The sequence below is a fragment of the Bactrocera latifrons genome, unplaced genomic scaffold (genome assembly GCF_001853355.1).
Source record: "Bactrocera latifrons isolate USDA-ARS-PBARC rearing strain unplaced genomic scaffold, ASM185335v1 scaffold_86, whole genome shotgun sequence".
In the NCBI taxonomy this organism is placed as follows: Eukaryota; Metazoa; Arthropoda; class Insecta; order Diptera; family Tephritidae; genus Bactrocera; species Bactrocera latifrons.
This window is the reverse complement of record NW_017537556.1, coordinates 1081761-1103447: the sequence shown is the minus strand read 5'-3', so window position 1 is coordinate 1103447 and position 21687 is coordinate 1081761. Positions and strand designations below refer to the sequence as shown.

The 21687-nt window shown below is 35.3% G+C and overlaps 1 protein-coding gene across 7 annotated transcripts in view; it reads left to right on the top strand.

Annotated features, from left to right (window-relative positions):
• The window catches only part of LOC108977262 (homeotic protein ocelliless), a 166930-nt gene that overhangs the window by 34374 nt on the left and 110869 nt on the right, over nt 1-21687 (top strand). For 2 of the 7 annotated variants that reach the window (XM_018946873.1, XM_018946871.1), the window contains exon 2: nt 3155-3243. The exons of the other annotated variants lie outside the window; for them this stretch is intronic. The gene's annotated coding sequence lies outside the window, so the exon portion shown is untranslated. The remainder of the gene's footprint in view (nt 1-3154; nt 3244-21687) is intronic. 7 annotated transcript variants of the gene reach the window in all.

Sequence of the window (21687 nt, the reverse complement as noted above, 5' to 3'; positions counted from 1 at the left end):
TTTTTTAAATTTTTTTATTTTTTTGTACGTAAACTTTTTCTGAAGTGAATTTTGTCTATTTTTAATGCCATTCTTCTTTTTAACCCTAATTTACATATATCCTGCAATATTAAAATGTTATGTATACAAAAACTGAATTCCAACATATAAATAAAAAAGAAAATTTGTTCGAATTTTTTGTTATTTCTGGAAGTTTTTTAATAATTAGGAAGCATATGAGTCTTTTACGCAAACTTTTTCTGACTAGTGTATATATGTATATGTACATATATGGTATGAAGTCAGCTAGAATAACGAGAATCAGCAAATCCAATATATGAGAATTAAATAAGTCACCGATAAAATAAGGACCGATTGCAAATATTTTCGGATCCGAAGACTTATACATTAAGACCACTAACTGTTAATTTGGTTATAATATCACCATTAATAGTTCAGTTACCTATTGGAAAGTGGAACAGTATAAGATGTTGATTCAAAATGGTTTTATATGTTTCAACTGACACAACTAATAAGTGAGAAGCTTTGAAATTACGCATTTAAATCTTAGAAAATCTTGATAATCAAAATTTACTTCATTTGTTTAGTGCATCTGCAAGTAAATCGTATTTGTAGTTGCTATGCTTGTTATTTTTTTAAGAAGCATAATCAAAATAAATTAAAAATAATGTACATTTACAGAATTTGAAGCACTTTAAAAATCGGTAGATAATTTTGAAAGTCTTTGTATTCCCTTGATTCCTTAAAATTGTCTCCAATCCAAAAAGAAAAATTTTTATTACAATAGATGATTATACATAAGTAATGAAGAAAGAACTAATCAAAATTTTGATTTTGGACGAAAAGGCGAATTCCAATTCAGATTCGAAATATGTATCAAAAATCCTATACCTATAACGATTGCCTTTCAAATATAAGTATGTATTTATATTAAAGAAAAAAGTAAAAAAAAAACCGAATTTTGGTATGTAGTGCAGGGCAACCTAACCAAAAAATAAAAACCAAATACGCAATAGGTTGAAACTCATCAGAAAAGGAAGATAAAATAACAAAAATTAAAGCAAAACAAAAAAAAAAAACAACTTACGGGAGAACTGAGATGGAAAAAAGGAAGGAGAGGGCCGTGGTTGAATTTATAAGAGTCAAAAACAGCTTTATATAAGAAAAACAATGAATTTTCTTATGGAGACGCCATTTTCTAAAACAAGAAAACTTAAATTGCGAGATAAACCTTAAGTTTTACTAATGATTTCAGCAAAAGCTACTTTACTAATTGTTTTATATACACATATGTATGTACTTAACATATGCATGGTTTGCACCTCGTTCAATTTCTGTTATATTCGCCATGTTTATATCAGTGCACATATACAAACACACATACTTGTACATACATATAATACAAAACAAATAAATACCTTTGTACTTACGCGTTTGTATACAAACATTCAAAATAAGGACATGAAGAATTCGAATCATGGATAATAACTGAATTTATAAATGTAACACTATGTGACTACACGTTAGTTAGTTATTTGTGTGTGTAAATACGCTAAAGACTCAATATAAATTTATTACTCGAACCGAACAGAAGTAAATAACATTTACGAGATTTGCAAATGCTTGCAGTGATACATATTTATTTGCAATATTTGCATACATATACATATATAAAATTGAGTACTTATCTGCCAACATAGATATGTGTATATACACCACTGTACATAAATAAGTTCTAACTGAAAAGGTGTTAGTGATTATGACCGTCAAAATTAATAGCTAGTATATATGTACTAATATTTGTCTACCAAATTTCCAACAAAAAAATATTCCAAATAAAATTTCACGAGAAAATTGGAAATTATGGAGGGGCAACATAGTGCCCAATTTTCACTGGAAACCCCCACTATATAACACAGCTTCCACGTATTTGGGGATGAATTTCGTTATAAAAACTTTCGGCAGCTAACACATACATACATATRTATAACAAATATTTATACACATATATATGCCAGCAAATACATACAAGCGCAAATTTGCCTCCAACGGGGTCAATGGATGCTCGCAGCGCAGACACCATATTGTCGTGCTCATTGCATACGATCCACAGCGCTTATTGGATAAGCAGCGCAGCGGTGCGAAAGAGCAGCAAGAACAGTTGCGGCACTTGGTCAGTCAGCAGCAAGTACGCCCACACTAATGCGCGCTCACTCACGCTGATGGGGGCGGCTATTGGTTGTGAGAGCAACAAAAGCAGGTATACAAGAACGGCGCATAGGTGCTTATACATAAATGACGCCACAACGCATTTACGTATTTATGTGTATATATGTTTGTATGGTTATATATTAATGAAATAGCTACAATGTGCGCCAACAAATACTTTCATATATGCTACATTTATATGTTTGTATATATAACTATAACTATGGTAACTATAAACGTAAGATAGAATATATAAACAAATATATATATGTATTTATGTACATATATAACTACGTCTTGAAAGTTACTGCACCAACTGGGACTGGGATTAATGATGAGTCAATTAACTCTACATTCTTGGAAGCCATAGTTACAGTCTTCCGTACGCTTCCTCCTCATTTGCCCGCAGCGTTCGCAGCTCAGCTGCTTTAACTGTTTATTTGCTGCTTTTATTTTGTTTTTTAATTAAATTGAAAAAAAAAACAAAAAAATAGACGTTGCACTAATAGAAATTGTTAGCGTCATGTAGGAACGAAGCGCGCCCGAGCAGGTGTCTGACAGCCTTACTCGGTGGCGGTGGCTCCCACTGTTAACCTGAAGAAGATCTGTCAGTTGACAAATAGCTACGAAATTTTAATTTTTCAAATGAAACTTGACAACTCCACCTTTTTGACAGTGCACTCGATGGTCGGTACAACCTTGGAGGCCACAACATATACATATGTATATAATATAAATATATATATAGAAATATATATATAGAATATTAAATTTAATGTTTGAAACTTTGCGTTTATAAAGCGTGACCAAAAAGCACAGACACAAACAAGCATATTTGCATAGACACACATGCACATATATATTTATGTATGTCTGTATGTGTATCCACATAACCATTTGATTTGCTAATTCGACCAGTTTTTTGTTTTTTGTATTTTTTTTGTAGTAATTTTAATTACAATGTTTACGTCTGCCGGCTAAGTTGGAAGAAGCAGCGGTCAGCATTGGGCTTGAGTGACGCGTTGACGTTTGAAGGTGAGCTGTAATATATGTCTACATAATACATATGTACGTATGTAACTACACTGTCACACATGCATATGCAGATATGTGGACTTCGTACGGGTATTTGTATGTATATGTGTATGTGTGTTTTCATATGCATATCTGTGCATTTATCATGCATTACAAAGAAGTTTGTTTGCAATTTCATGTGGTTTTCACAATGGACGCCTCAGTGAATTAAAACAATTAATGAGTCAGATTTAAAGCTAAAATTTTCACAAGAGATGTGATAAAACTAAAATCTAATTAACTATTTTTATTTTAAATTGTTTATTAAATTCTTGTGCTAAGCTGCAACACCAAAACAAAAAAGTTAAGTAGACATTTTTTTCTACTGGCGGTTGTCCTCGACTTGCCTAAAGTTTTTTGAAAAAAAAAATATTCACATATTATTATAAAGCCTTCTGAGACATCTTGGAACATCTTGGAAATGCTAGATAGACTAAATATTTAAGAAATATTTATTTATGGTATAAAGTAGTTTTGTCTCAACGAAAACAATAATTAAACATCTAAAAAGTTTCGTTTGTACTAATAACTATTATTGAACCACTACCGACAGCAACACATTACACTAGTTTATACTGATTTTGCGACTGTAATGTTAGAGACTGTTTCTTGCAAATTTTGGATTGCTAATACCGAAAATGATAGTAAAAATTTCCCAACACGTATTACTCTTGGTGTTGTAGTCAAGAGATTTGGGTGTCAAATCACTAATATGTTCTAAAGTGACAAAAATAGCAGTGCGTGAGGAAACATTTTGGAATTCAAATTGTTGTTTAGTACACTTCAAATACCCCACATACTTAGCACATAACTCGATCATTTTTCCTTCAGATTTATTGCGTAGTGGTATTTATGCCATGTCCCGATATACTACAAAACTATGAAGCTTTTTAAAATCTATAATCGGCATAGCAGTCGCATTAAAAATATATGATACAGCTTAACAAATATAGTCTTTTCTTGTTGCGCTGAATATTTGAGTCATTTTACCGAACAGCTTACCGAAAATATGTCGAAAATTTTGCGGAGACTTTAATAAATATCAGACGTACTTATTAACTTAATCGTGTTTTATTCATCGAAAGAAGTTTGTTTGAAAGATTTTCGGATCATTTTTGAAATTATGGTGAGGCACAGAAAGAGCAGTTCCATCAACCATACGGTATCAATCTTGATTGGACGGGGTCGTCATAAGATGGCACTGAAGAATTATAAAAGAAATGCTTAGAAAGGAGTTTTATTGGAATATATGTAGCATATGTTTTCAACATTATTCTCACTGTTTACTTGAAAGTATTCTTGTATTTCAAAAAAAGTAAGGTAAGTGCTAAGTTCGGGTGTCACCGAACATTTTATACTCTCGCATGACAAGTTTCATCAAGATATCTCAATTTTTACTCAAGTTACAGCTTGCACGGACGGACAGACAGACATCATTATTTCAACTCTACTTGTCACCCTGATCACTTTGGTATATATAACCCTATATCTGACTCTTTTAGTTTTAGGACTTACAAACAACCGTTATGTGACCGAAACTATAATACTTTGTTGCGAGAATATAACAAAAGTGGCATTGCATGAACGAGAGCAACCATTATGACACCGTTGATAGTTTTAGGATTTGTGAGCTTAAATGTCTACAAAATAGGCATTATATCTAAGTCAAAGTAATCTCTTTAGAATAGTGTTATTGAACGAGGCTTCAGAGAGAGCCTAAGATTTTTTAAAGATACGCGCAATTTCGTATTTACAACAACGAATTTCATACCTTTCTCTCTTCAATCCATGAAATTTCGTTTTAGTTTTCAGAAAATCTGAAAGAGATATTTGATCGATCTTTTAATTTTGTGTATCGAATTTTAGCTACATAAAACCTATTACAAAATGTATTTCAAGTCGTTATAAATACATTTCTGCTGAAAAAAATTAATAGATTTAGCTGAGATAGCCAAATATTTTCATTGTAATTAAAATAAATTAGAATGATAGTCAAACTTAGTCAAAAACTAATATATTATTATAATTTCGAATTCAGAACTTTCAGATCTTCTACCCCTACTCCTGCATCACGGCTCAGTTTTCGCTTCATTCAGCATACGAATGCATATTCGAAAATAACTAATATCAATCAGTCTATGAGAAACTAGTTAATAAAATGTTTGTAATCTAAGCCAATATGGCGATTAAAGTCAGTTATTGCTCTTAACAAATATTTCATAATTTTATTAAATTAATAATTTTTCGTTTTCGGAAGATGGTAAAATATTATATCATTCTGGGTTAGATTCATCAAACTTTTAAGTATGCCAACAAATATTACATTACAAAAATACTGTTCAAAATAGTAGTGTGTGTTCCAAATTACAAAACTAGGTGAAGTAGTTTTGAATTAATCAGTCAAAATGTTACTTTAATTTCAAAAAAAAAAAAGAAGAAAGAAATTTTTTCAAAATATGTTTCATTTATTGAAATATTTTTTTTTTTTAGTATTTATTGAGACCTTTTGCGCCATTCAGGTATACAAGAAACGATGTTGAGTGATTATAAATCATTTATTAAATAAGTTATTCCGATTTCTAATAAAAAGGCAGCAGATCAACGACAAAGAAGAACCAATGTTGAAAAAATTATACTTCGCTGATAAATTATTAAAAAATATATTGATAGAGTTTTCAATAAATGGTGATCTATATTATAAAAATTATTGTTTGATTGATTAAATCTTTTCCCTTCATATCTATTCAAACGATATGTTCTTGTATAGTCACTGACTTTTCATTCGCTGAATGATAATCTTTTGGTGTGCTTGAAAACAGTTACAGAATATCATTCATATCAGTAAATATACATAACATTTGCATAGAATCCGTCTTCAGCGGATGTTGTCATCATCCATGCTGCTGAAACATATACTCGTTTTGTTCGCCGTGGAAATAAATTCAATCTGCCTTCCAAGCTAAAGTAGCATTTCGTTTCCCAAGTTCGATTTTAAGACTATTATTGTTTTAAATGACTATAAATTATCATAATTATAACACAAAAATTTAAGACACATGTTCGCGTTAATTTGCTGATAGGATATATGTAAATATATCGAGCTGTTTCCGTTTTTACCAAATTTAATAGATTTAATTGCTTTTTAAACAAATCTTGAGTAATGAAATCTCAATGGTCGTTTGATAATTATCGATATACACCGGTAACGGTTACCGCTAATAAAGCATTGGCTCTGAACAGTGCATATATTAATTTCAATCCAATAGTTTCACTAAATTACTATTTCATATTCGTTCATGGGTACTCGTATGGTATATCTAAATCAGTCTCATAAATATCATATAGGGCCATGATACTCGTACTCTAGTTGAACTTGTATTCCGAATTATAACTTATATTCGAGTTTTATTAAGATTCTCGCAAAATTATTGAAAAAAGCTGATGTATTTATGCTTGCTTTGTGAGACAACTTTCCGAAAAATCTGTCCGAGGCTGGTTTTAATCAGAAAATTCTAGTAGTTAAGCTGTAATAGATATCAATATTTAAATATGAAGACGAAAATATTACTAATATAAAAATATAACTTCTGATCAAAACTGACCCGGACTAGGTCTGAAAATTTCAATAAGGCGAAGAAAATATTATCAATATGTAAACATACCTTCTAATCAAATTTGAAACTCAAATGACAAAAAAAATTTCCTAGCTTGGTACTACCTTTTTTATGTGCGCGAAAAGTTTGCTCCACTTACTATACATATGTCATGGTATGTGTTTGACAGCTGTTTGTTTACGAAATGGAAAAATTTCAGGCGACTTTTTATAATGGAAAAAGAGTTTAACAACAAGTTTGCTTGAATTTTTGTGTTTCCAATGGCATCAGGGCTACGGAATGCTAAGGAGAATGTTGCAGAATTGCTGTTGTCTTTAAAAGTCTACTTTATCACGAAGACAAGTCGTTGAGTGGCACAAAACATACAATAAAGGTCGTGAAGTCATCGAAAACTTGCACCTAGTGAGTCGTCCATTCACCTCTCTTAATGACGATAACGTCGAAGAAATTAAAGAAACTGTGCTGGAAAAATGACGTTTTGCAATCAGAGAGTTAGAGGAGGCTCTTAATACCTCTTATGGATCGACTCAACACATTTCGGTTAAAGTTTTGCGTATGATGCGTGTTAATGCTTGCCTGGTACTATAAGAACTGTATACTTTACTAAAACAAGAAGATGTAGAGATCGTAGAAGAGATGCTTGACAACGTAGCTGACAACCCTATATTCATCAAAAGCATCATTAGTGATGATCATATGTGAGTTTATGGATATAAGTCGAAATTGTCCAACAATTCAGTGAATGGTGCACCGAATGTAAGCCGAAATCGGGAAAATCAAAATTAGCTGAAGGCGCTGGAGGCACTAATGCCTTGTTGAGGCTTATAACAAGTGTATGGAAAATTGGTTTATGTGTTGGTATGCTTGCATTGGCTAAGGAGCTTATTTTGAGGGCGTTAATAAAGATTTTTTTCAGTCCGAGTCAAATTTGATCAGTTGATATATATTTAATTCTGATATATCTCCACGAATTTATAATTAAATAACCCAACCTCCACTTAGCTGCTGGGTAGCCACAAAGTCCCTCATATATTTATATTTTTTTTATACGCTGACGCACACATCTGCAAGCTCACTTCATATGCTTCATAAGTGTAGATATATTTATCGAAAATCACTTTAAGGATTTCCACTTGATTGCAGATGAACAAGAAATCACAACAAATTGACAGGCAACAACAAATTACAAAAACAAACATAGCAAGAAAAAAATTATTGCATGCCTATATGTATGTATTTACATACTTGTTTTACTACCTACAAATAAATAAATATTGTAAATGCAAAATAAGAATAAGCCGTTGAAAAACAAAAGGCAGCAGTGCTTTTCAATTGCATGCCAAATTATGTGCAGAATGGACAATCGGCCAAGAGGATGCACGCAAACGAGCGCATACTCACATGTGTATGATGACGGGCGCATTTGTATGTATGTATGATGATGGGCAGCACAATTGTCTGCGAAAGGTAAAGTCCTGTCGGCAAGTAATTAAGACCGCATGCATTCAACAACATTCTACATGGGAGCATACATATGTATGTATGTGGTTATGAGTATGTTTGCATTTGTGTATGTGCGTATGCTTCGCATGGCAAACCATCGAACAATGAAAATAAGAGAAAAATTGCAAAAATGAAAATTCGCCATTGCTCAGCGCAAATAGTAAGTGGCCTTATTGGCATTCAAGTGAAATTTACCATGACAAACAATGCGCTGGAAATAAATTTCATAAAACAACAAAGCGCACATACACACCACACTCACACCGGCGAGGAAATTTAAGCAAACAGAAAATGCCGAAATTGAAAATTATGGATAACACTCCCCGAATGGTTTGCTAGTTTAAGAAAACATAAAATAAAAATTATAAAAAGAAAAAAAAATAAAATAAAGAAAAAATTAAGTAAAATTGAAAATTAAAACAAGAAAAAATGTTAATTTCTGCTATAATACCCTTTACAGTTGTATTTATAATTGTATAAAAGGATGTAGAGTATTTTATCTTCATTTTGTATGGTTCATTTGTATGACAGCTACATATATGCTATAGTGGGCCGATCTGAACAATATTTTCGAATATTATAGCCTCGACTTGAGTAATGATCTGTACAGAATTTCTTGAAGAAAGTTTGTTTAATAAAACACTTCTCTATATAAGAACTTTATTCCGCTCGTTCGGTTTGTATGACAGCTATATACTATCGTGGTTCGATCGGAAAAATTTTTCCGAAATTGTAACATTATTTAGGACAATAATCTGTGAAAAATTTCTTGAAGATATTTTGTCAAATAAAAAAGTTTTGCATACAAAAAATGTATTCCGATCGTTCGGTTTGTATGGCAACTATACGCTATAGTGGTCCCAACGGAACAATTTCTTCAGAAATTAAACCATTATCGTGGATAATAATTTAAGCCAAATTTCATAAAAATATCTTGTCAAATAAAAAACTTTTCTGTACAAGCACTTTATTTTGTTCGATTACTTTGTATGGCAGCTAAATTTTATAGTTATCCTATATCGACAATTCCACCAAATTAGCAGCTTTTTGAGGAGAAAAGCATATGTGCGAAATTTCAGAACGCTACCTTGAAAAGTAAGGAACTAGTACGATTCTCCTTCTGGACCTAACCTTTTACCTTGTTTGGGGTATAATTAAAACACTATGTAATATATACAAACATATAAAATTGTATATTTGTATATGCGTATATATGTGCACTCTTGTGCATTTTCATTCGATCACTCCAATCAAAAACTGTATGCATCACAATGCCGCCGCCAAACAGAAGCGAAATTTCATAACATTAGACAATGAGACGCGACGTCGGCCGAGGGATCGGCTGGCAATGCCGCTTTGGATACGCGATGGTGCTGGCGATAGTGATGGCGGCAAACACTCCCAAAATGAGTCTAATTGAAAGCGATGATCTGGAAATGTCGAAATAGGGTGCAGTGCGGCGCTGCTGCTCCAAATGGGAAAAAGGTTCCACGCTAACACAAGCAACGCGCATACATACATACATGCATATGTGTGTTTATGTGGCGGTTTTTTGTTGTGAAATGCTGTGTGCAACAAATTATCGGCATTTGGTTTTTTGATAATTCAAGCTGAAGGAAATTTCAAATTTCTACCTTTAAATTCCCGTTCGTGCCACCACTGCTTACTATATATCTATGCATGTTCGTATGTGTTTGTTTTTAGAATATGGCTTTGATTGTCTCTGCTGCCGCTGCTCCGTTTGAAATCAGCAATCAAGCTGATAAAGGCAATACCATTTATTACATAACTTCATTATATTTCGTGCTCCTTTTGATGTCAGTAAAGCAATCGAGCATCACTTTTCATTTTTCACCGCCTTAAACGGTAGTAGGAGGAAATTTCTAATTATACGATTTATCCTTAATGAATGGTTTTCCAATAGGGTTGCTACAAGGGCGCGCTAATATGTTTCAGTATATATTTATGGAGCTGCTTGTTAAAAATGTTACAAGAAAATATTTTGCAGTTTATTTTTTGGTAGTTCCAGGATTTTAATCCTGTCTTTTACTACAAGGTGCGTTCCAAATTAAACAGGACTTAAAAAAAACAGAACAAATGGTTTTTTTTCGGCAAAATCAATTTATTTCATTCAAAATAGTCTCCTTCTGCTCCAATACAGCTTTTAATTTCAAAGTCGTAGATAATTACGTCTATCTTGGAGAATAACTCTTGCCAAAAGATGATACGTCGGACATAGTTTAGCGAATTAGCGACAGCGGCTACACTTTCTAGGTCATTTTGTCCGAATGGTTGGAAACTCTCCAGCTCTGAGAGTGTGCGACGCAGGATTAACTGGGGAAAGCAGAGGAAAAGGAAGACCTCCACTAAGTTGAAAAGACCAGGTAGAGAAGGGCCTGTCTATACTGGGTATCTCCAATTGGCTCAGGGCAGCGAAAAGGAAGAGCGACCAATAAAGTAGAAGAAGATATATTTAAATAATCTCACTGTTCTTCAGGGAAAAATACAGATACTATTTTAAATTTTATAAAATTATTCACCTTTTCTTTATTTATTTGCAAAATAAATATACATATATGCTTCCTATATTTTTTTTTTTATTCGTTTTCAAAGCATACAAATATCGTATTATTCATTTAAGGAAGATGTTTCATTTTAAACACTAATTGCTTACTTATAAAATTTTGTAAATGAATTAATATATTTTTTCAAAAATAAAAACCCCTTTGCTTCTCAACAACTTGCTTCATTCCTAAAGATTTTCTAAAGCACTACTCAAGCAAAAGTTTTTTCAAGGTTCTCAAACACAAAAAGCTTTACCTTATAAATGTCCTGTTCAACCCCTCATTTTTTTCACGGTTCAGATATTTTAAAATATTTTATAGGTAATAAGTGATGGTGCTTAGGGTGAAGTGTGAGTAATATGCCGCAGTTTTAATTATTTTTATACTCTCGCAACAAAGTTGCTAAGGAGAGTATTATAGTTTTCTTCGCATAATGGTTGTTTGTAAGTCCTAAAACTAAAAGAGTCAGATATAGGGTTATATATCCGGATGTCTGTCTGTCCGTCCGTCCGTGCAAGCTGTAACATGAGTAAAAATTGAGATATCATGATGAAACTTGGTACACATATTTCTTGGCTCCATAAGAAGGTTAAGTTTGAAGATGGGCAAAATCGGCTCACTGCCACGCCCACAAAATGGCACAAAGGATCGCATTAGGGAGGGGCATATTTGAACGTATTTTTTTTTGGAAAAATGGGCGTGGCCCCGTCCCCTACTAAGTTTTTTGTACATATCTCGGAAACTACTATAGTTATGTCAACCAAACTCTATAGAGTCGTTTCCTTCAGGCATTTCCATATACAGTTCGAAAATGGAAGAAATCGGATAATAACCACACCCACCTCCCATACAAAGGTTATGCTGAAAATCACTAAAAGTGCGTGAACCGACTAACAAAAAACGTCAGAAACACTAAATTTTACGGAAGAAATGTCAGAAGGAAGCTGCATCCAGGCTTTTTTTAAAAATTGAAAATGGGCGTGGCGTCGCCCACTTGTGGACCAAAAACCATATATCAGGAATTACTCGACCGATTTCATTGAAATTCGGTGTATAATACTTTCTTAACACCCTGATGATATGTACGAAATATGGGTGAAATCGGTTCATAACCACGTCTTCTTTGAATATAACGCTATTTTGAATTCCATCTGATGCCTTCTCTGTATAATATATCCATTAGGAACCAATGATGATATCGGGATAAAACTTTACACAAATACGGTATTTGATGCGAGAGTATAAAATGTTCGGTGACATCCGAACTTAGCCCTTCCTTACTTGTTTCTTTTGTAAATTTTTTTCTGCTTTTTGCACAATAACCTCAAATTGGTTTTTTATTCTAACGAAGAATGATTCATTTTAATTGCTGTTTAGAACTATAATTTAATTGCTAATTTAGAATTTATAATAGTCATAGTTTTTTATCTATCTTACAGTTTGCAAGGCCGGAGACCACAATGGTCTATATTAATCGCAAAATTAGTAACCCTGCCAATTTAGTAGATAGCTTGATATTACAACATTGATTAAAGTATATTAAAACTCTATTTAGTATAAATAAAAGTCTAAGCTTAAAGTTTTCCGATGGGTGTATTATAATTCTATAAATATAAAGGTGTAATTGTAAATTGTAAACGTTAAAGCCTTTTTGTATACGGATATCTGTGAAGATAGTACGCACTTTGAAAAGCCAAAGCCGCCAAAAAGCTAATGACATATTCTTAGTTAATGAAAGCTTGAATCAGTTTCTCTGACATTTTATCATTTGCTGCGACAACTTAGTGCACCAAAAGCCATTACTTGAAGCTAATGTCCCAATAGAACGGGTCTGTAATCAAAACATCTATGAAATGTAAACTAATATTCCACTAGCTTCGAGTACAAGTCAGCAGTTCGTTGATCTGGTTGACACATAATGAAATTTTTCGCCATAGAGGTAAGATTTTTTTTTACCGGTTATAAATTATTTCGTAAAATTCACCAGATTATTTGATATTACACAACAGATAATGTAGCAGAAAGAACTGTGTCAGGAAAATGTAGTCGCGCTTCAATAACTTGCAAATTTTATAGCTTCTATTCTCAAACAGGAAAATAGTCATTTGGTCGAGTTGTCAGTGTAACAGTTTAGCATAAAATTGTTGTCATTGAAGAAAGTGCGACTGAACTATCTACAGTTTTCCCTAATTTCTGTGTTTAGCAACTTTCTTCAAAGATGTGCGGACTCTCGCTCAATTTCTTCTCTTACATATACATGTACATGTATGTAAATTGAAATGCTATTATATTATTCTCGCGCATTGCTCTCTTATATTTCAAAAATGTTACAATTAAATTAGCATTTGCCAGCAAAAATGATGCATCTACCATTACACCACAGTCTTAGCTCGCACGCTTACACCGGAAGCTATCATTACAGCAACCAAATACAATAATAAAAGCAAAGGCTTTGTTTAGAGCGCAGCAAATGACCGCTTCTGCTCTTTACCACGCATTCATTTATTTGTTTGCTCTGTTTGGCTTGTATTTTTTTCAAAGCAAGGTCCCCAATTTCGGCCATAAAACTTAGCTGCAATGCAATAACAAAAAATGTATATTAAAGGCTGCTACCGACTACCGTCCACCGCATAAGAAGGCCTAATAAATGATGCATTAAAGAGAAATTGAATTTTTTTCACAGCGGAAAATATGAGAAAAAAGACATTGAGACAAAAATTAATGAATAAAAAAGTCCAGCGACATTGTTTACTTGCTGGTGGCTGGTCAGTGGAATGACGGCGCGGCAAACGGAAAAATTACATGCTAATTCATTTTTCTAATTTTATAAAGATTACAATTATGTAACGCATGCGCAGCGGCGGGCGAAAAAGTGTTACAAACGAAATTTCGAAAATTAAAAAATTTAAAAAAATTAAAACTACGGCTCCATTGAAGTTAAAATACCCTTTACGGGTGCATTTTTTGTAGCATGAAAGGGTATAAAAAGGCCTTTAGCTTAATTTTCATCGGCCAGTTTCTATGACAGCTATATGCTATAATGGCTCAATGTGAATAATTTTTGCAGGAATTGTGGCGTGGTTTTGGAAAATAGTCCATACCGAACTTGGTGTGGATATCTGGTAAAATAAAGAAGTTTTCCACACAAGTACTTGATTTTGAACGATCTGTTTCTATGACAGCTATATGCTATAGTGGTCCAATATCGGCGATTCCGATAAACCTTAAATAATCTTAATAAACGACACTCGCGTGCAACTTTTCAGATAGATATCTTGAAAACTAAGGAACCAGTGCGCCGGTTCGGGGTATAAAAATTAAAAAAAAAAAATTAATGAAAATTGATATAAAAATTTAAATTGAAATGATAATGGAAAACTCATGGAGCTGAGAAAAGTGTCGAGAAATTATGTAGATGCTCACATGCATGGATAGAAACGTTGGACAAATCTAAATTCATTTAGAAAATAATTTATTGACGCTGTCAAATGTAACAATAAGGCGCTGCAACTGGTGTTCAACGCACAACAACAACAACACTTTACTGAAATGCAACACAACAACAACAGAAAGTGAACTCCAGACCTGCCAAAGGTCACTCACATCTCTCATATCATGCGTAAGACTGCAACATGCGCATGCGCAGTGCACGGCGGGGAGTAACTACGTGTATTATGCGCACTACTTCGGAGGCGATCCCCAGTTTGCGGGTTCCAGCGCTACACTTTCATTCATATTCTAGCACAACATTCATTCAATAATATTTCCCTGCACACAGTTTCGTTTTTTGATTACAATTTGAACTTATTGTCTCGTTGCTGCATGCAATCAGGTGCAATTACGCAGCCGTCAAGGTATTTTCCACCAATTTGGGAAACGATTTTTCTTTGATGGCAAACAATGAGTCCGGAATTTCATTTGTTTAGGAGCGGGTTTGCTTTCTATGACGGTTTTATTGTCTTTGTTGTTGTTGTATAATTGTTGTTGTTTATTTTTATGTTTCATGATATCACTATTGTATTTTTCAGATGTTGCTGTAGTTGTTGTTGCTTTTTGTTGTTAGCTGCATCAGCTAGTATGCGCTGGTCTGCCCTACCGTAGACACTTAGTCTGCTGCTGCTGCACTGGCACACACACACACACACATTCATGAACGTACATGAGTATGCAACAATAACAACAGCAACATCATAAATTATAACGCCAATTGATTTCCGTTTAAGCCTCGCTCTTTGCGCACTAAATTGTACGCGCAAGAAAGCTGTCAAGCATTTTGGCCACACAGCTACTTCCTCTATAGAGGAAGGAAACGGGCGCTCCGAGCAGCAGTCCCACTCAGCACATCGTACTTTCCCGTAGCCGCTGTGCTGTCTCTGCCACGCTTTGTGTGACCTTTCGCGCGTCCAGCGGCTGTCAGCGTCCGAACCTTTGTTCTAAAAACAACAACTATTCTCAAAGCAGCGCTTCCGTGTACCTTGTCTCTTTACTTGCATGCCTTCTTCTCCCCACAATTTGCTCGGCCATGCGGTTTGGTGTGAAATTGCGTATTTGTAAGGACTCTAAATCCCCTTCGTTTGTTGCCAACAACTACTTTGCCACAGATAATGAGTAACAAATGAGCGAATGCGCGTATCCTGACGACAGCGGCATAGGGAAACGCTCGAAAAAACTGTCCTGTCGCTGCAGAGCGGATGTGTGTGCCAATTTTTATTTATTTATTTTTTTTCTGCAGTTCGTTCTTTATCGATTTTTTACTTAATCTTCAACGCTTTGATTCGATAGCTTCCTGTCTTGGTGGTCCGTCGGATCCATAAATCTTTGCCTTATTAATTAAGTAATTTTATAAGCTTCACACACACACACACACGGACGCATACGCACAGTCAATTGCTTTACGAACTGGTAGCTGTTCGTTTTTTGATTTAGACTCGGATTAGTGACAGACAAATAAATATGTATTCAATTACTAAGTCAGCTGCAATTTTTATATTTATTTAACACTCATCTGATGCAAAGTCTGATTTACACCTGGCACGAGCTGTTTAATGCCGAGGGTCGACTGGTATTATTTTCTCAAATATAAAGAAAAATTAATAATAATGAGTGGAGAAGTAAGAAATGTCATATAATATATATATATTTATGAGTGCATGTGTACATTCATACATACTCATATAATAAATAATTAAAAAAGTGGATTCCTTAGTTATGGCGTTTAATTGTAAACACATGTATATGGGTATGTATGTATGTCTCAGAACTCACGTGATCCTCGTGCACTTTTAGTTGACCGTACTTGCGGAATCAAAGCATGCTCTATATGCGGGCCAGAGCAAGATACAGACTAATGATGATATACCTGATCCATTTTCGTTATCAAATACCAAAATACAAAGCGAAGATTACATCGTAGTTTGAATGCTGTAATCTGAATTGAAGGAGATTGAGAGGTATTTATATCCAGTTGGTTTCGACATAAGAGCAAGTAAAAGTAAGGCCAATTTTGAAGGTTTCTTCACTTTAAATGGAGTCAAAAACCAGAATTTTTTTTTTTAAAGAATATTTAGATTTTTATTAAATGCAAAAATGAGTTCTTTTTCTTCTTTATGGTCTTGGACACCACTTATGCAGTTATAGCCGAGTTTACAATAGCGCGCCAGTCGTTCCTTCTTTTCGCAATGTGACGCCAATTGGAGATTCCAAGCATAGTCAAGCCTTTCTTCACCTGGTCCTTCCAACGGAGTGGAGGTCTTCCTCTTCCTCTGCTTCCCCCGGCGGGTACAGCGTCGAATGCTATCAGAGCTGGAGTGTTTTCGTCCATATGTACGACATGACTTACCCAGCATAGCCACTGTCTCTTAATTCGCTGAACTTTGTCAATGTCGTCGTATATCTAGTAGAGCTCATCATTCCATCGACTGCGGTATTCGCCATTGCCAATTCACAAAGGACCACAAATCTTCCGCAAACCCTTTCCCTTGAAAACTTTAAGCTTTAAGTTATTTTAATTAGGCTTAAGCTGCTGCTGTAAACAAACTGGTTGACAGATCGCGCTCAAATTTGTCATTGCAATTAAGGACAATCCTGCCAACTTAGCGAAATATTTTTTTTTTTTTTTGAAATATCATTTGTCATTTATCAATGTCTTCCTATTTTACTCAAATTCTAATTGTGCCCAGCTTCGATCGAAAATTTTTTTTAGGAATTGAAGATGATCATGTTTGGAATAGATGATGGGGTTTTGATATACATACATACATACAAGTATATCCTATTACTAAAGCTATGAAATTCAAACTTGGTGAGAAAAATAGGTCGTTCCCCATAAGTAATAAGGTTTGCAATTGCTAATGTCAATCAGGACCTCACCAGAGGAATTTGTACAAAGGACGTACCGTAAAGTAATGAAGTTATAATGACAATATATGTATTTTTGAATATCTACAAGTACCGATGGACTAAACGCCTCTAAGATATATATAGCATGAGTTCTCTGGCAGTTTGGGAAAACGAACGAGAGTGAAGCCTACAATCGTGAAACACAAACACGATATATTAAAATCGAGATATATTTTATCTAATTTTAGTTATTCATTAATATGTCTTGGCTCTAATATGTCTAGGCTCTAACAGCACTAAAAATTGTAAAGACATTTACGAGCTTTCTACAAATTTTATGTGCGTCGGAATTTGCATAAAAACAGAAGCCACTAATTTTCGTCTGAATTAAGAAATACATTTTGAAAACAAGAAATCCACTGGAACATACAAACGTATATGCAAGCACATCTATATGTACATAGGGATATTTATAGCTATAATAGCGAAAGCCATAAACTCTACAATAGCGAAGAGTAAAAAAGCGAAAAGAAAGAAAAACTGATTTAGAAAATAATAATGAAAGAAGCTCATAAACTAACAAATACTTGCAAACATACATACAATTCTCTATGTAAACTATATATGGAAGACTTATTTATGGGCTTTAACAGAGTATGTAAAGTCAGTATTGCCACGAAGATTGTAACAGATGGAAGGAAAAGTCGGAAACGCCATGCAGTATATTTATATACCCAAAGGCAATAATGACTTAGCCATGTTCGTCCATTTGTATATATGCGTAGTGCTTCCTAAGTTTTTAAAATATCGTTCTGACGATCAAAGCTCTATTGTGCCCTCTCCTTTGTCACAACGACTCACCTGGCCCCAGCGAAATTGATAAATTCCTGCAAGGTGCTATTGAGGCGGTGTGATTCCTATTTGGAAACATGGATCCAAGGGCCTTTAACCTGCACTTTCTGACTGCTGTGCAGTCAATTAGCAGGGATTTTTGAGCTTTAGACTTCAAGTCGCCGAAACGGCAATCGGCGATTCGCGCAAGAAGCTAGGCCCGTGTTAAGTGCTTTTTGAGCTTACAATGGTGAATGTAGAAGGCGACAAGTAGCATGAGTTTATGCATTGCGAGTTTGATTATATATTTAAACTTTTTAAAGTTGTAAACAGTACTCCTCTCTACCCACTGTTTCCTCCTTGCGGAGCAGGTCCTTTACGGTATGGGGACCAAACGCAATGAAAGGTTCAGCTCTACCATATTAGTACTTCGGAGCGGGTAAGCTCATCAAGCAGTTCATTTCTGGCTAAATCTTTGTGACCTGGCACACACAAAATGTGCACTTGGTTACGATGTGATCGATTGTTCAGTCGTTCTCTACACTCCTACACCAATAGTGATTTGATCTCGTACGCAAAGATCGCTTTCAATGCCACTTAACTATCGCTTAGTATAACTATGCGTTCATTGCGATGGTTGCGTTGGAGATTTATCTCTGCGCATCGAATTATAGCAAAGACCACCGCTTGGAATATGCTCGAAAAACTACCCATAGGTATGGTGTGCGTGGTCTCGGGACCCCTGCGCCAATTTTCTCTGCCGTTTTCGAGCCGTCGTAACATTTGATTGTACTATACCTGAGCAGAAGCTGAAGAGCGAAATCGTTTCACTCAGCCTTATTGCTGAGGGTAACCTTAAACTTACTAGTGAAGTTTGCACTTTTGGTAATTCTATCCCTTGGCAGAAGAGCCAGTGATATTTCGCCATTTAGGTCCTTCATATGCTGGGATGAGATTACCTTGCCTCTGCCAAACCCTTCTGCTATCATTTGAACAGTGTCTGTTTGGCAACCTGACCGATTACTACGTGATAGTTAAAGTCTTACCCAAGTCTGTTATGCTTTCGAGGCCCAAGCCACCGATCCATATCTGATAATCGGTCGCACGATCCACTTAACAATCCTTGGCTTGAAGCCCCAGGATTTACCAGCTAGTCGATTGCACACCTTAAGTGCTTTCGTAGTTTTGATCAGTCAGATCAACATATTAGTCATCTCTATCTCTCTGCCTCTGAAGGTTACTAATATATTTGACCATATTAGTCATCTCCATCTCCTTACATCCGATGGTTACGTTCCTGGCACCAGACAGAGACCTGCGTCGTGTAAACGAACCATGGTCGTCTTTAAGGGGGTTGATGTTTAGTCCAACACCCCTGCACCATCCCATGACTAGACCTAGTCTCCTTTGTACGACATCGCATAGAGTGTTCTCAAATTTGCCTCTGGCTATGATGACAATGTCGTCCGCATATCCTTGACTACGAATTCCATTGTTAGTTAGCAACACGAGCAGTTCGTCCATGAAAACGCTCCATAACGGGGGGGTTAGCGCTCTTCCCTGTGGGCAGTTTAATACATAAAGCTACCATACAAGCTGAATATACTTTGTATGGATAACCTTTTTATTTGATTAGATATTTTCACGAAACTTAGTAGAGACTATTTTCCGCTGTAACACAACCGTTTTCGAAAAAATTATTCAGTTCGGGCTACTATAGCATATAACGGCCACATAAACTAAATCAACAAAATTAAGTTTTGTATGGAAAAGTTCGTTTCTTGACAAGATATCGTTTTGAAATTTGGTAAGGATTTTTCTCCAAGATAATAGTGTGATCTTCGAATAAATTTTTCAGATCGGACTACTATAGCATATAGCTGCCATACAATCTGATCGATCAAAATCCAGAAAAAGATCTCTTTATGCCCTTTTATGCTGCAAATATTGCACTCGTGAAGGGTATTATTGCTTCTGTGCCGCCGACATTAACCTTTCTGCTCATTTTTTTATAAAATTAAGTGCAACTGCAGTAACGAATGCGATCAAAAAACGTAGAAGGTGGTAATGGAAAATGTCATTGTTATCACTCGGCTGACATGTTTGTATATATGCGCATACATTTGTAGCAACACAGCAATCAAAGTAACTGCTTTCGGTGATACAAATAAGCGCTACTGTATGCTGGCTGTCCATCTATCTGTCACTTTATTGATGCGCAACGATTTTTATATCATTCACCGAACGCACTTACAATGCAATCAATGTTAACAACAACAACAACAAGGCTAACAAAGTTACAGTGGCAAGGTAAATGTGGCAACGACAAAAAACAAAAACAAGAAAAAATCACGCTTGACCATTTATAAAATAAAAAAAAAATATAAAAAATAGTTTGTTGTTGTTATTTACGCCTTTGTTGCCACTGAGCACAGACTGACAACACAAACTACAGTTCTTAACGCATTATGCCACCGCCAACCGGCCGACAGCAGCACTGCAGTCAGCACCGTCACCGTCAACGCCTCGCCTTGCCCCACCAAAACCACAAGCCGTTGAAGACAGCAACAGACGCACAGAAGCGCATTAAGCCACATTTCAATGTTCGTCGATAATTTATTATGCGAGAAATCTGTGCTCGTGACTTATTTGCTTTGTAATATTGTTATTATATGCACACACACGCAAACGCACAGAGACACATACATTTTTATGAAATTTTTTGACTTCGTACTGCTGCCTAACGCAACAATAATTCTTAGTTAATACACAAATACCAGTCATCCACCAAGTGCTCGCAACCCCTCTCACGCACTGAAAGTGCTCATCACTACACCGCCTCGCCCCTTCGCAGCCCACCCCGCCCACTGATGATGTCAAACAAACAAGAGGTAACAGATGTTAAACTGCTGCAGCAGCAGGCGGTCGTTGTAGCGCAGCCAGCGGTCGCGGCAGGCCCGCTGATCAGCTCACCGCTGCTGATTAACTGCCTTCACCGCGCGCCGCGAAAGCTAACCTCGCCATCAGCGCTCGCCACAAATCGAATGGCAGCGAATTAATACCGCGATTTCTTGGACTTGCCTTGATACATATGTTGAGTTGCCTTCACACACACACACACACATATATATATGTACAACAAACAAGCAAGCCAACAAGCACGGCAATCAGCCTGTCCGTCCGTCAATGAGTCAGTGTTGATGTGGGTCCATGCTGTGCTGCTCAAATTAAAGTCGGCCAACCACACCTTTTCTACTTCTGTTTGTTGTGCGGCAGACACTTTAAGCGACTTCTGCTGCTGCTGCCGCCACACTGTGTGTACTATTTGTGTAGTAGTTGTTCTTATTGTTGTTGCTTTGTTCACTTTTTCGATCATATTTAATGGTCGCAATATAATTTGAAAATATACATGCATACATAGCTCATATAGCACTGCAACGCCAGTACGTCCAGCTTTGCTGTTTTGCAAATCAGCTATTTTGGAGAAAAAAGTGGAACCTATTAGAGCGTAGATAAATTCTATAATATTTTGGTAGTTTCAAAATCGCATGGTA